The sequence below is a fragment of the Tachypleus tridentatus genome, unplaced genomic scaffold, assembly GCF_004210375.1.
Source record: "Tachypleus tridentatus isolate NWPU-2018 unplaced genomic scaffold, ASM421037v1 Hic_cluster_2, whole genome shotgun sequence".
In the NCBI taxonomy this organism is placed as follows: domain Eukaryota; kingdom Metazoa; phylum Arthropoda; class Merostomata; order Xiphosura; family Limulidae; genus Tachypleus; species Tachypleus tridentatus.
The window spans coordinates 28,819,027-28,831,962 of NW_027467782.1; the positions used below are offsets into that span (position 1 = coordinate 28,819,027).

The window sequence follows — 12,936 nt, forward strand, 5'->3', positions numbered from 1 at the left end:
GTGTGTATGGTTCTATCTTGTAGTAATTTCTCACTGAGAGTGTTGGACTGTTCATTTCAGTGTCTTCTCATCCAGTGTGTAGGGATCTTTCTTGTTGTCATTTCTCACTCCGAGTGTAGAGCACTTCCTTCCAGTTATTTCTCATCCAGTGTGTAGGGTTCTTTCTTGTAGTTATTTCTCACTTAGTGTGTGGGATAGTTCCTTCCAGTATCTTTTCATCCAGTGTGTAGGGTTCTTTCTTGTAGTTATTTCTCACTCAGAATGTAGGGCACTTCCAGTTTCTTCTCAGCCAGTGTGTAGTGCTCATTCTTGTTGTCATTTCTCACTCAGAGTGTAGGGCACTTCCTTCCAAATTCTTCTCATCCAGTGTGTAGGGCTCTTTATTCTAGGCATTTCCCACCTGGAGTGTAGGACAGTTCCAGTTTTTTCTCATCCAGTTTCTCGGGTTCTTTCTTTTAGTAATTTCTCTCTCAGAGTGAAGGACACTTCAAGTTTCTTCTCATCCAGTGTGTAGGGTTTTCTCTTGCAGTCATTTGTCACTCAGAGTGTAGGACTCTTCCTTCCAGTTTCTTATCATCTAGTATAGGGTTCTTTCTTGTAGTCATTTCTCACTCAGAGTGCAAAGCACTTCCTACCAGTTTCTTCTCATCATGTGTGTAGGGTTCTTTCTAGGTCAAACATTATTCCCAATTACAATTCAACCAGTAGCATACTTATATGACAAGTAAAATGCACAACTTTAAATGTTTCATAAAAGCTTAGCACAACTAACTTCTTTCAGTGTCAAATTATTAGAGAAACATGTCAAACATTATTCCCATTTTAAAGATTCTTTAAAAGTCCTTTTCCCATTTGTAGACAATCCTACCAAACATTTCTTACAAGCATGAGATGTGCGAGATTTATTTCAAAATAAACTGAACACTGGCTTTCAGATACGCAGCACGTAAATGGGTTTAATATTAAGTAACAACCAGCTGCCAGCTATAACTGTCTGATGTAAGTAGAGGATGAAAAGTCTGTTAATACAACGATAAACAAATTATACTACTTTGTAATATTACTACAGAGCTGCCAGCTATAACTGTCTGATGTAAGTAGAGGATGAAAAGTCTGTTTACACAATGATAAACAAATTATACTACTTTGTAATATTACTACATAGCTGCCAGCTATAACTGTCTGATGTAAGTAGAGGATGAAAAGTCTGTTTATACAATGATAAACAAATTATACTACTTTGTAATATTACTACAGAGCTGCCAGCTATAACTGTGTGATGTAAGTAGAGGATGAAAAGTCTGTTTATTCAATGACAAACAAATTATACTACTTTGTAATATTACTACAGACATATTTGTTTTGTATATGTTACAAACAAACTGAATTATCCTATAGTAGTAACATCATATGCTCTTCTGCATTAGTTTGGTAAACAAATTTGTCAAATTATTTAGCACCACAAAACAGTCACCTTATAGCAACATCAACAGTGACAATCATTTAGTCACTTTTTCATGGTTGTAGTACTGTTTGTTTGTTTTTAGCATCTCCCACTATATTAGAGTATACCATATTAGCAGGGTAACAATCACATTAACCTTTTTTTTCATTGTTATAGTACTGTGTTTTTCTAGTGTCTGCCATTAGGTTACAGCAGTTGTGGTATAGTAACAATCATTTAGCCATTTATGGATTATTATAACACAATGTATTATTAGTACCCTTCATTATGTTACAGCATACCAGTCAACTATACCTAAATTATTGTACATTATACTAACTGTTCTCTCCTGTATTGTCTGTTTACCATTTTACTTCACCACATACCAGGTTGGCAATTTTACTTTTCATCCACATGAAAATGTTTCTTCCAGTAATAACTGGGACCACACTTGAGAAACTGTATTAAGTACCATTCTAAAAATCTCATAAAGGCCCTTGGTGTTTGTTTTGAAAACACATCTTTACAGATATTGTTTATACAGATGACTCTCTTAACACCACTATATCAGTGTGTTGAATCATAAAGAAGACAATTTAGATCTATCATAGCTGCTATTTATTAGACCACAAGGTTTGTTTATATTCTAATATCTGTATGTAACTTTACAATTAGTTGTTAAGTTATATTCAGAAAACACAAGGAATTCAGATGTGTCACAACAACAGTTTATTAGATGATTCAAGTTCATTTTCTACTATCTATATATTACCTTGAGACCAAACAGTTATGAGCTAGCTATTAAATCAAATGGAAAATTAGAAGAGAACTTTTACACTGACCCGTGTTTAATGTCTTTTTTTATTATTTGTGTTATGATCACAATTTAATTATAATATCAAACTTCCCTCAGAATCACACTCTTTCCCTATTCTATAACACAATAAATGGGCTAAACAAAAAGTAATTTAAAACTGAGAAATAAAGCAACATATGGGTCAAATAATTTTAATAATTTAGTGTTATAAACGTTTTTGTCTCTCACAAAATTTTAAAACTATATAGCCAAACAATTAAAAACTGGTCAATACATTTTGTTAGAAATAAGTAGAAAGTGCATTTCTTGGCCTAATTTCCCTTTATGGCAGACATTAATATGGTAAGCTCTGCTGCTAGAACTATCCATTTTTAACAAAACTGTGGTAATGATAAGAATCTTTATATTTTGTTAATGTTAACTGAAAGCCTGGTACAGTCACTTCTCAGAATAATTGATATCAATGTTCTTGACATTGAACAGTCACATTTTACTAATTCATTAAACACACAAAAAACTGAATGGATACTTTCCATCAAGCCAGTAATTATAGGAAACCAAAATATGTAACAAAGGGAAGAATTAAGTACAATTATACTAATCACTGTTTGATGTTAACTGTCTGAGCTGTTTTAGGGCAGTTTCTACCAACTTCTTCTTGTCTGCTTCTCTCACCCTTAAGGGAGTAAAGAACATTAATTCACACTAAAAGTATGGATAGGTCAAATTAATATTTTAAAAAATTAGTAAATTATATTATTCTTTTCATTCACAAGCCTGAACAAGACCTACCTAAAAAAAATAAGACCCTTTAAAAAATGTTGCATTATTTTAAACTTGTATTTTTTAGAAATAATTTTATTTCTAAAACAACTTGAAAGGTAGTAATACACTTTTCACAAATAAATAAACATTGCAATTGGTTTAAAAGCATGCATTATAAAATATAAAGTGTAAACACACCATTTTAAAGTAAAAAAAAAAATTATCTTTATGACACAAATTTGTCCGAAACAATGTTTTAGGTAACACTGCATAACAAATCATTTACTACTAGAGAAAACTCAAGTGATTCTTGGTAATTAAATAGTTTTGGTTTCACATATGTAATCAGAATTTGTCCAACACCTCTAGATTTTAAGACACTGTAGTATCTCACTACTTTATCAACAATATGTGTAATACCATACAATCAGCTCAGTTCAATAGGTTTATACTGTGAAATTAAGTTTACATAGAAAGTTTAATGATAAAAAGGAATAAATTTTGATTACTTCAAACAGTAACTGTAGTGTATTGGTGTAAAACTCCATATATATTGTTCATATGTGCTACTTGTTCTTGATGAAATTATAATGACTTGCACCAATTTTGCTTCATTCCCATGCTCACCTTTTCTGCTCAGGAATATTTGAGGAGTCCCTCAACTGAGTTTAAAATGGGCAGAGTGATACACCTTTCTCTCAACTGCTTTTCACTCACTCACTCAGTTGGTTACTTTGTCTGGCTCTGCACACACTCAAAACAAAGTCCATCTTCCTCACATCATACCTGTGATATAATCAAATAAAATCAAAATTTTGTTTTTAAAATATTTTAAACTAGTTCTGTAAACATAATTCTTTTATACTTTTTAGAAAATTATTTTATGTACTGACGGCTTTCACTTCACGTAAAGTCCAAAAACCACCTAAACAGTTTATGCTACATTTGTGTTGTTCAGTTTCCAAATCTGGCTTCACACAGTGGCTAAATAAAAAAAGAGCAATTGTGTCATTGACAATTTCAATGATACAGTGTGAGCTCAAAGATCATCTAACTTACTGTTATTTTTGCATTAATATTTCTGGATATTCAGACAAAACTAAACAATACACTAAATATTCAGAGATTGCATCTGTAATGACACCAGTATCTTATTGGGATGATTTTCTTGTGTCACATCCAGCAGCAAAGTGGGAAACAGAAGTTATACTGCAAAAAAGACAATGAATCATCTTTACTTCCTTCATTTAGTAATTTTACCCCTGTGGCATCTCAGCATAAACTGCCTCATCTGATCACACAAGATGAGCTGAATGATCAGATTTGTGACTTGTTTTATACTGAAACAGCATGGGGAATTTATCATAAAAGTCTTGCTTCTCACGACAGCACGCAAGATACTTTGTGTTTCTGTACAAATGTTGATGCACTAATTGAAGAATCAAGTACTGAATATACTCTCAAGAAAGAAAACATTTTACCAATTCATCTAAAGTTAGTGTGAAAACTGCTTTTACATAATGGGAACACTAAGCCATTGGTTCCTGTTATTAATGCTGTGAACATAGTAGAACATGCAGCTTATACCTGAAGCAATCAAATATCCACTACTGCTAAGTCTATAAAGTGAGTATACCAAACACTGTAGCTTTTTGTCTGTCTGGGATAGCCAATATCATAAAATTCATTTCAAAAAGAAGGAATGGGCAGTGAGAGAGAATTACATTGTAGGAAAACAGAAAGTTGAGTTCCAACTTTCAGTGAATCATCAAGATATGTTTCTTCCCTCATTCCATCTATCTTATAAGTTTCAAAAAGTTAGTGAAGTAAAAACGAATAGAACAAATCCAGATAATTTCCGCCCCATCAGTCTGTTAAGCTGCCTTGGCAAACTGATGGAGAGAATTATCTCCAACCGTCTCCTCCATTTTTGCGAATCAAACAACATCCTTCCAGAATCTCAAAATGCCTCCAGAAAAAATAGACAAACAACAGATCACCTCACACGACTCACTGAATCAATCTATAAAGCTTACAACAACAATCAAGTAACCATCGGGGTATTCCTAGATGTCAAAAAAGCATTCGACAGCGTTTGGCACAACGCCATCATATACAAACTAAATCACCTACAAATAAATCCCACGATAGTCAAATGGATTTCAAATTTCTTAACCAATAGAACAGCACAAGTAAAAGTCAATAAAACTATATCCAAATTATTTAATATAACGGCAGGAGTGCCCCAAGGATCAGTCTTCTCTCCGCTTCTATACATAATTTTCGTCAGTGACATACTTTTTCCAAATCTAACATACACACACAATTCACAATACGCAGATGACATCGCGATCTGGAGCACCTCCAGAAACCCAGTAATGGCCATGTCTCGCGTACAAGAATCACTAAACAACGTCTCAACATGGAGCAACAAGTGGAGGGTCGTGTTAAATCCAACAAAAACACAAGCAATCACCTTCTATAGAAAACTAAAGAAGCAAAGAAAAAATCTAGAAAAAATAAAACTATCACTTGGAAACACAACCATTAACATGAGCAAAAACATCACATTCCTTGGCATCACTTTCGACACAAAACTAACATGGATAAAACACACAAACAATATACACTCATCAATCAGAAAAAGGATTTCATATCAAAAGACTATAACTGGTAAACAATCAAAATGCGCACCGAACACCATTATACAAATATACAAGGCTTACATCCGTCCACTAATAGAGTACGGATGTCAAGTAACATACAATATGTCAAACAACACACTCCAGAAAATCCAAGTGCAACAAAACAGAATATTAAAATCCGCATTCAGCCTACCATCATTTACGCCAACAAATTATCTACACCAAATTAGTAATTTACCAACCATAAGAGATAGAATAACAGAACTTTCTCTCAAATATTATCTAAAAGCAGAAAATAGAAACAAACTAACGGCATCACTACACAAATTATCAAGTGCACCAACAAAATACATATCACCTTACAACATATTTCAAGAATCACAATCCACTCAACAAAGAATCTAAATAAATAAAATCCATGTTATTAACATGAATTCCTTTTTCAGGTACAGGGCACACGACAGGCAAAACTTTCGGCGCCTGTCGTGTGAAAGTGGGTTTTCTCGGGGCACTCCGTTTCCCCACATCAAAATCTTTCGGCATTGGTTTCTAGATCCCAGCCCAGGCAACTCTTTTGCCAGACCCTGAATCATGCCGTTTGATTTGATCTGGATTTGAATGAATTATATTCATGCTCACATCTGCCCAACTTCTTCCTTTCGGGACAGGTCCGGCCTTTCTTTCCACTGCTGCCTTTGCCTCCACCCAAAACAACATTTAAAGAGACATCCTCCACCCAAAAAGTCAAGAATAATAACAATAATTAATTTATTAAATAAAATAATAATAAAAAATAAAATAAAAAACTACCACCTAATATTAATAACAATCCACGAAAGGGGACGAAGAGGAACCACAACGTTCCTGAACACCCCAATTGGAGAGAGAACTCTTCTGATTTCTTTCTCTCTAAACTGAACCCCTGCTACGTTAGTTCAGTTTAGTTTAGTTTAAGTAAAAAACTAAAAGGTGGCATCTTTGTTGGGCCACACATTTGGGAAGTGCTGATGAATGGTGATTTTGAAACACTACTCAGTCAGAAAGAACTTACTGTGAGGAAATCACTCAAGCTGGTTGTTAAAATTTTCTTAGGAATTTACAGAGATGAAAACTATGTTGTGACGATTTATGATATCCCTGAGAACTAGAGGAAAACTGGCTCCAAGATGTCACTAAAGTTACACTTCTCACACTTTTAATTAAGCTTCTTATCAAGTGATCTAGGTGCAGTGAGCAATAATCTTGGTGAGCACTTCCCTTAAGTTATGTCTATAATAGAACAGTAACATCAAGAAAGACAGTGGAATCCTGTGATGACAGAAGATTACTGTTGATTCTAAAAGCATGAAACTAACAACATACATAAAAGATACAACAAGTCAGTCAGGTATTTTGTAAAAAGAAATAAAAAATAATACTATGATGAAAGTTTTAAACATAGCTTAAGTGTATTTTCAGTATATAATTACATGTTGTTTTTGAACATTCTTAAATGCAATTTTCAATAAATAAATAAAGTTATCACAGAGTGCTATTTTCACAATATATAAGAATATTTAGAATAAACCTAACATAGCTCAAAAACTAGAGGTGATCAGTAATATTCAACAATTTTTAGAATTAGGATCAACAAACTACTCATGAACAGTTGTATTTTTATTGTGGTAGAGAAGCTTCTTTTGTGTACAGTGTAACTTCTAAACATATAATTACTGTGCAAAATTACTCAAACACTTATATGCTTTACATATTTCTAAAAAATTACTTTGATTCAATGACTTAAGGATATTTCAACACACAAACAAAAAACATGAATTTTATCTCATAAGTACAACTCAAAACTGATAGTTAAAACCATATATAACTTCTATTATAAAGAAGCTTACACATAGAACAACCTTAAATATAAAATTTTCAAAATTACTTACAGATCAACCTATACAAAATATATACTTCATGATATTCCTACAAGTATCTATATTCTTAGTTATGCCAACTAACAAGACATGCTTTAACAGATATGAGGTGTTCTTTCATTACAAAAAGCCTAGACACCTAGTTATCATAAAAAAAAGGTTAAGGAAAACTATCGTATTTATATGCAAGAAAGTATCAATTAATTGTGCAAATTTGTGGTAAGCACTGTTAAATATATGAATAAACAAACATTCTGAATTTAAGTGGTTTTCTACTAAATGAAACTAATTATGGCTAAATTAACTAACACATTCATGATTATTAACTTCAAAATGTAAAATAGAATTTTAATTATAAACATTATACCATAAATTTAAGATTTTATTTCTATCTACCTTAGAAAAATAATATATTGATAATATTTATCTACTTTGTATTCAATGTTTTATTACTCTCACATTACACGTGGAGATGAAAATCTAAGAATGTTTATTTAATGTGAAGCATTGGAACCTATCATCGTGTGAATATGTGCAAATTGTATGCATGTATGATTAACTGACTACACAACAGACATTCAACTATTATTAAACTCTCGACAGTTAAAACTGATTCATTAATAATTATGGTATTAATACAGAGAATTCTCAAGTTATGTCTAATATATTACTGTGATAAAAAACATCTACGGAGAGAAACTTTTTGGTAATAAAATCTACAACTGTTTCCAACTTCTGATCAAAACAAAATACCTATATAGTTCAAATAAAAATTAAACGAGTATTGAATATTATATACGTCTAACATACCACCATACTTATGATGATTGGAAGGTATTGATCCATCTGTCATGGTACCTCTATACAAGCAAAATTTTTGCTATAATCCCAAACACAAGATTCAGCTAGCTTAGAAGGTTTAGTTTTGTTCTGAACACATATCTTAAGATAACAATGCAAAATAATCCTCATAAACAAATATATATATATATCAAACAATTTAACCAATACTAAAAATAAACTAACATTAAAGAAAGAAAAAATAAAACATTACTTTATTCACAGTCTACAACTATTTATCATCTTACCTTTAAATACTTGCTATTTTCTTGTCCATAGTCATAAAAGTAGGTTGACCAGTCCCATGTCATGAAAAGATCTAGAAGCTATTAGAAAATATAACTACAAAAATTCTGCAAGATAAATTCCAGTGCACCAAAATAAAGTAAACTGTTATATGTAAATTAACTAACAAAAATTACAAGAAAAAGGAATTGTACACCATAAGTCAGAAAGTAATAATAAAAAACCAGTTTTAGTGAAAGGAGACTGATGGACTCTGTGACTAAACTAAAATAACTGGAAGATGTGATATCGAAAAATATATGTAACTATTTTACTTAGTAGAGTTTCCACAGTTAATACATCTTTAATTATGTTTGTTTGTTTGTTTTTGAATTTCATGCAATGCTACACGAGGGCTATCTGCACTAGCCATCCCTAATTTAGAAGTCTAAAACAAGACGGAACTCAGCTAGTTATCCCTAATTTAACAGTGTAAGACTAGAGGGAATTACGTACTTTAAATACTACACATTCACACTCAGACACAACTAGCTATCATCTGATCTTAACATTAGTAACAGAAGGTGTATTTAATGGCCTAAATATAAGCATTGGGTGTAAAACATTATTGTAACAAAGGCTTAGTTGAAACGCTACTCCATTGAAACCCTTGGTAACTTTTATCTTACTTTTATCTATACCTCAATGTTAATAAACAACTGAAAAAATAGAAATAAAATGCTATTTAACTTATCGTGGTGAAATAAGTGAGCCTAGGGTATTATTTGTTTTATAATTAAGCTTAAAAATGTACTGTGCAATAACTTACTCTAAGCTCAATAAAGACAAAATATCAATTCTAAATCTAAATAATTTCTGAATTAAATTGTTTTGTTCTATCACCAAAATTAACAAGAATAAAAAACAAACCAATATGTATATTAAACATTCACAACATAAATACCATAGTTGACCTAACAATATCAATTGGTAGTTTTGTTACAAAACAATGATATAAATTGTAGACCATTACTATTAAAACAAAGAAGCATGACACAAACTGTTTATTATACATATTAACACCAGAGGGACATTTAGAGTGTTCCTTCTACCACACACATTATACTCTTTAACACTGCAAATACCTGACAGCCATAAAGCTTCTTATTTCCAAAGAATGCAACATGTAGATCTTCAATGTTTTCAGTTTACTAAAATGTTTAGTTAAAATAAAGTTATTTCAATTTTTAAGTCTATCTCATGCTACATTTATCATTTTTATAAAGTACTTCATAACTTAATGTTTCATGAAAAATTCAAAATCTTCCTATTAACAGTAAGCAGAGCCAATCTTTATACATATACTCAAAAGGTGATATACAAAACTAACTTTTATCTCTGTATTTCTATAGACTGATGGAACTTTTAGGTCAATAAGTCTATTCAGATACCAATAACTATTTTGAATCTATTCAATGTTACACAGCGTGGCTTTCAAATGCATCACTAAACTTTTGGAAAAGAAATATCAATAACTAACATACTGAGCAAGAGCAAGAATTTAAACTGAACAAAATACACTATTCATTTCAAGCAGGTCAAACTAGCCTAACAATCCTTTGACTGTTTATGTCCATGTGAAACTGAATGAGTGTTTAAATCTTTATCAGTACAACATATAACCCAATAAAGGTGACATAAAATATCTTAACTCGATTGACTATTCTTTTTTTAGGATAATAAAGAGCAATGATTAGTAGGGCACATTACAAGTACAGATGTTGATGTCATTTATGTAAATAATAACAGAAGGCATTCCTGTCATGTTTAGATGTACATAAAAGAATGTGTGCATTATATGAAAGATGGCAGTGACAACAGTTAAAAAAATGTTAAAACAGGTTTCACAAAATAGAAAAATAAAAAGAAATGGGAATTACAGAAAATGATGATGTAAAGAAATATATAGGAAACAATACTAATATGTGGAAAATAGAAAAATTAATAAAAATAAAGGTGATATTAATATACAGGTAACAAAAACTAATATACGAGAAATAAAAAATGAATAGAAATATTGGTGATATTAGTATATAGGAAACAATCCTTATGTACGGGAAATAGAAGCTGAGCCTTGAATACAGTACTGCAGTCCATATATAGAACAAGCTAAGCAGTGACAGCACCAGAACAGACCAACTTAATGTCAGCAAACTTGTTCCTGTGAATACCAACATGACCAGTTATCCAGAAAAACTGGATGTGAATAGAAGATAGAAGAAAAATAGGCCAGCCAGTGTTGAATATTGTGAAAATAAGGTGAGAATTAACACAAAGCGATTCTCTGACCAGTAGAGAGTGAAAAGAGTTGGTATAAATAGAACAGTGAGTGTACTGTGTAGCTTCGATATCATTCAGAACAAAAGAAATGCCATATAACTTGACAGTGAACACAGAAACTGTAGAGAGGATATTGTACAAAACCACCTAGCTGCAACAAACCATGGCAGATCCAATAGACTTAACTGATTTTAAACCATCTGTATAACTGGGAATGAAAGAATGGTTCAAAAGATGTTTGGCAATGAAAACAGTACAACCAAATGGAAGTATCAACCTTCCTCAGATGACTCAGAGAAAGGCAAGAGGCAGAGGTGGTAATAAAACATAGTGTGGTGGGCTGATTGATGGAAAAAGCAACATCAATCTGTGACATACTGAACTCAGTCAGCTTCACCAAAATATGAAGACCAAAGGGAAGAATGGCAGACTGTATATTCCCAAAAAAGTATAACCAGTGGAACCCAGTGTACAGACTCTGAACTGGAGACATATGGAAAGACCCTGTTCAAGGCTGAAGTCTCAGATGGTGAATAGGGTACAGCATCTTCAAGGCCAAGGTCCTGGCAGAAACTTAAATAAGAGACAAATAGTTCAGTTTTGAACAAAAAATCAATCTGCTCCACAAGAGGTGAAAGAAGGGATCTGGATGTTGAAGATGTTCAGTTGTACACTTTGTATTTCAGTCGGTTGGTTAAGTTTTACTACTGTATATATTTGACAATTACATCATTATATTGGGTCAGAAAGGCATTGTAAAGTAATAAAATCAAAAGCAGCCAATCAGGAAATGTTTAGAAAACTGAGACTGTGCGAAAATAAAAATTGTTATTGCATTTTCACAATCTGCAATTATTTTGTATGTCCAACATTTGTTTCACTACTTTCATTACAGTTGGTGTTATGGTGGTGAAGATGAGAGAGCAAGTTTAGAGTTCTATGAAAAATAAATAAAATGATATTCATTAAGATGGTATTATAAGTAAGGTTAATTAAACATAAAAAAACCATGAAATGAGCACAATTAATTTTATTCTTAGCATGAAAAATCACACTTTACACATAATTACTTGACAGAGAATTCACAAATTAATGGATGAATGTTTTATGAAAGCAATTTACTTGAAATATAATTTCAGTTAATAAATGACTTGTAACTTTTACATAAACATTTGGCAAAACTCATGATGATACACTTTGTATATTTAGAACATTTCAGTAGTTTATGTAGTTTCATGGTTACATGGAGATTACAGAACTGGTCAGAATGACCAAGCACACATACAGGTTCAATAGAATATAATTTAATTGATAAAGGAATGTGTATGTGGATCACAATCAGTAGCCTGAATGTTTTTGTTTGAAGTGCATTTTTTTAAATTCTTCAGATACACTTGCCATTTTGGAAACTTCAAGTAAGCCTAATTTTCTTTTCACTTTTGATAAAACACCACCAGTGACTTCATCAGGAAAACTGCTCTTGATTGGATGCTGTAAAAAATTACTTTTCATAAATGTACTTGCTACAGTTAATTTTAAACATGAGTGAGGAAAAAAATCAGGGAGAATGTTTATAATACATAATATAAAGTTTGTTTTTCAATGGCCCATAATTAATCTTTTTGTTAAAATACAGTTTACTTCTAATTATTTGGTATTGGAAACTTTTGTATTAAGGTGGTTAATTACCTCAGACACATTTCAGTTACATTCTTAACCATAATGTTGGCAAGTCTTTCTGCAATTTTATATCAAATCTTATTTCTTTATTGAAGACATTATAATAAAATAAATAGATTTTATAATCTTATAATCCATTTCTATGGGAAATGATTAAGTATAGAAAATCTTAGTGATTTACATAAAAAACATAATTAAAGAAAAAGTTATTAATTCAAATTCTGTTAAACATTCATGAAACAAAAAGTAACTTCTGAATTACAA

The 12,936-nt window shown here is 31.5% G+C and overlaps 1 long non-coding RNA gene across 30 annotated transcripts in view; it reads right to left on the reverse strand.

Annotated features, from left to right (window-relative positions):
* Positions 1–2,158: 2,158 nt before the first annotated feature.
* The window catches only part of LOC143243016 (uncharacterized), a 31,193-nt gene continuing 20,415 nt past the window's right edge, over positions 2,159–12,936 (reverse strand). For 6 of the 30 annotated variants that reach the window (XR_013023689.1, XR_013023687.1, XR_013023686.1 and 3 more), the window contains 3 exons: positions 12,391–12,483; positions 8,676–8,753; positions 2,159–2,937 (listed from right to left, as the gene is read on the reverse strand). This is a non-coding gene — a long non-coding RNA (uncharacterized LOC143243016). Of the gene's footprint in view, positions 3,813–8,675; positions 8,754–9,797; positions 9,864–12,390; positions 12,484–12,936 lie in introns of those variants that run through there. The other 24 variants (XR_013023711.1, XR_013023698.1, XR_013023710.1 and 21 more) reach the window with 13 other exon arrangements.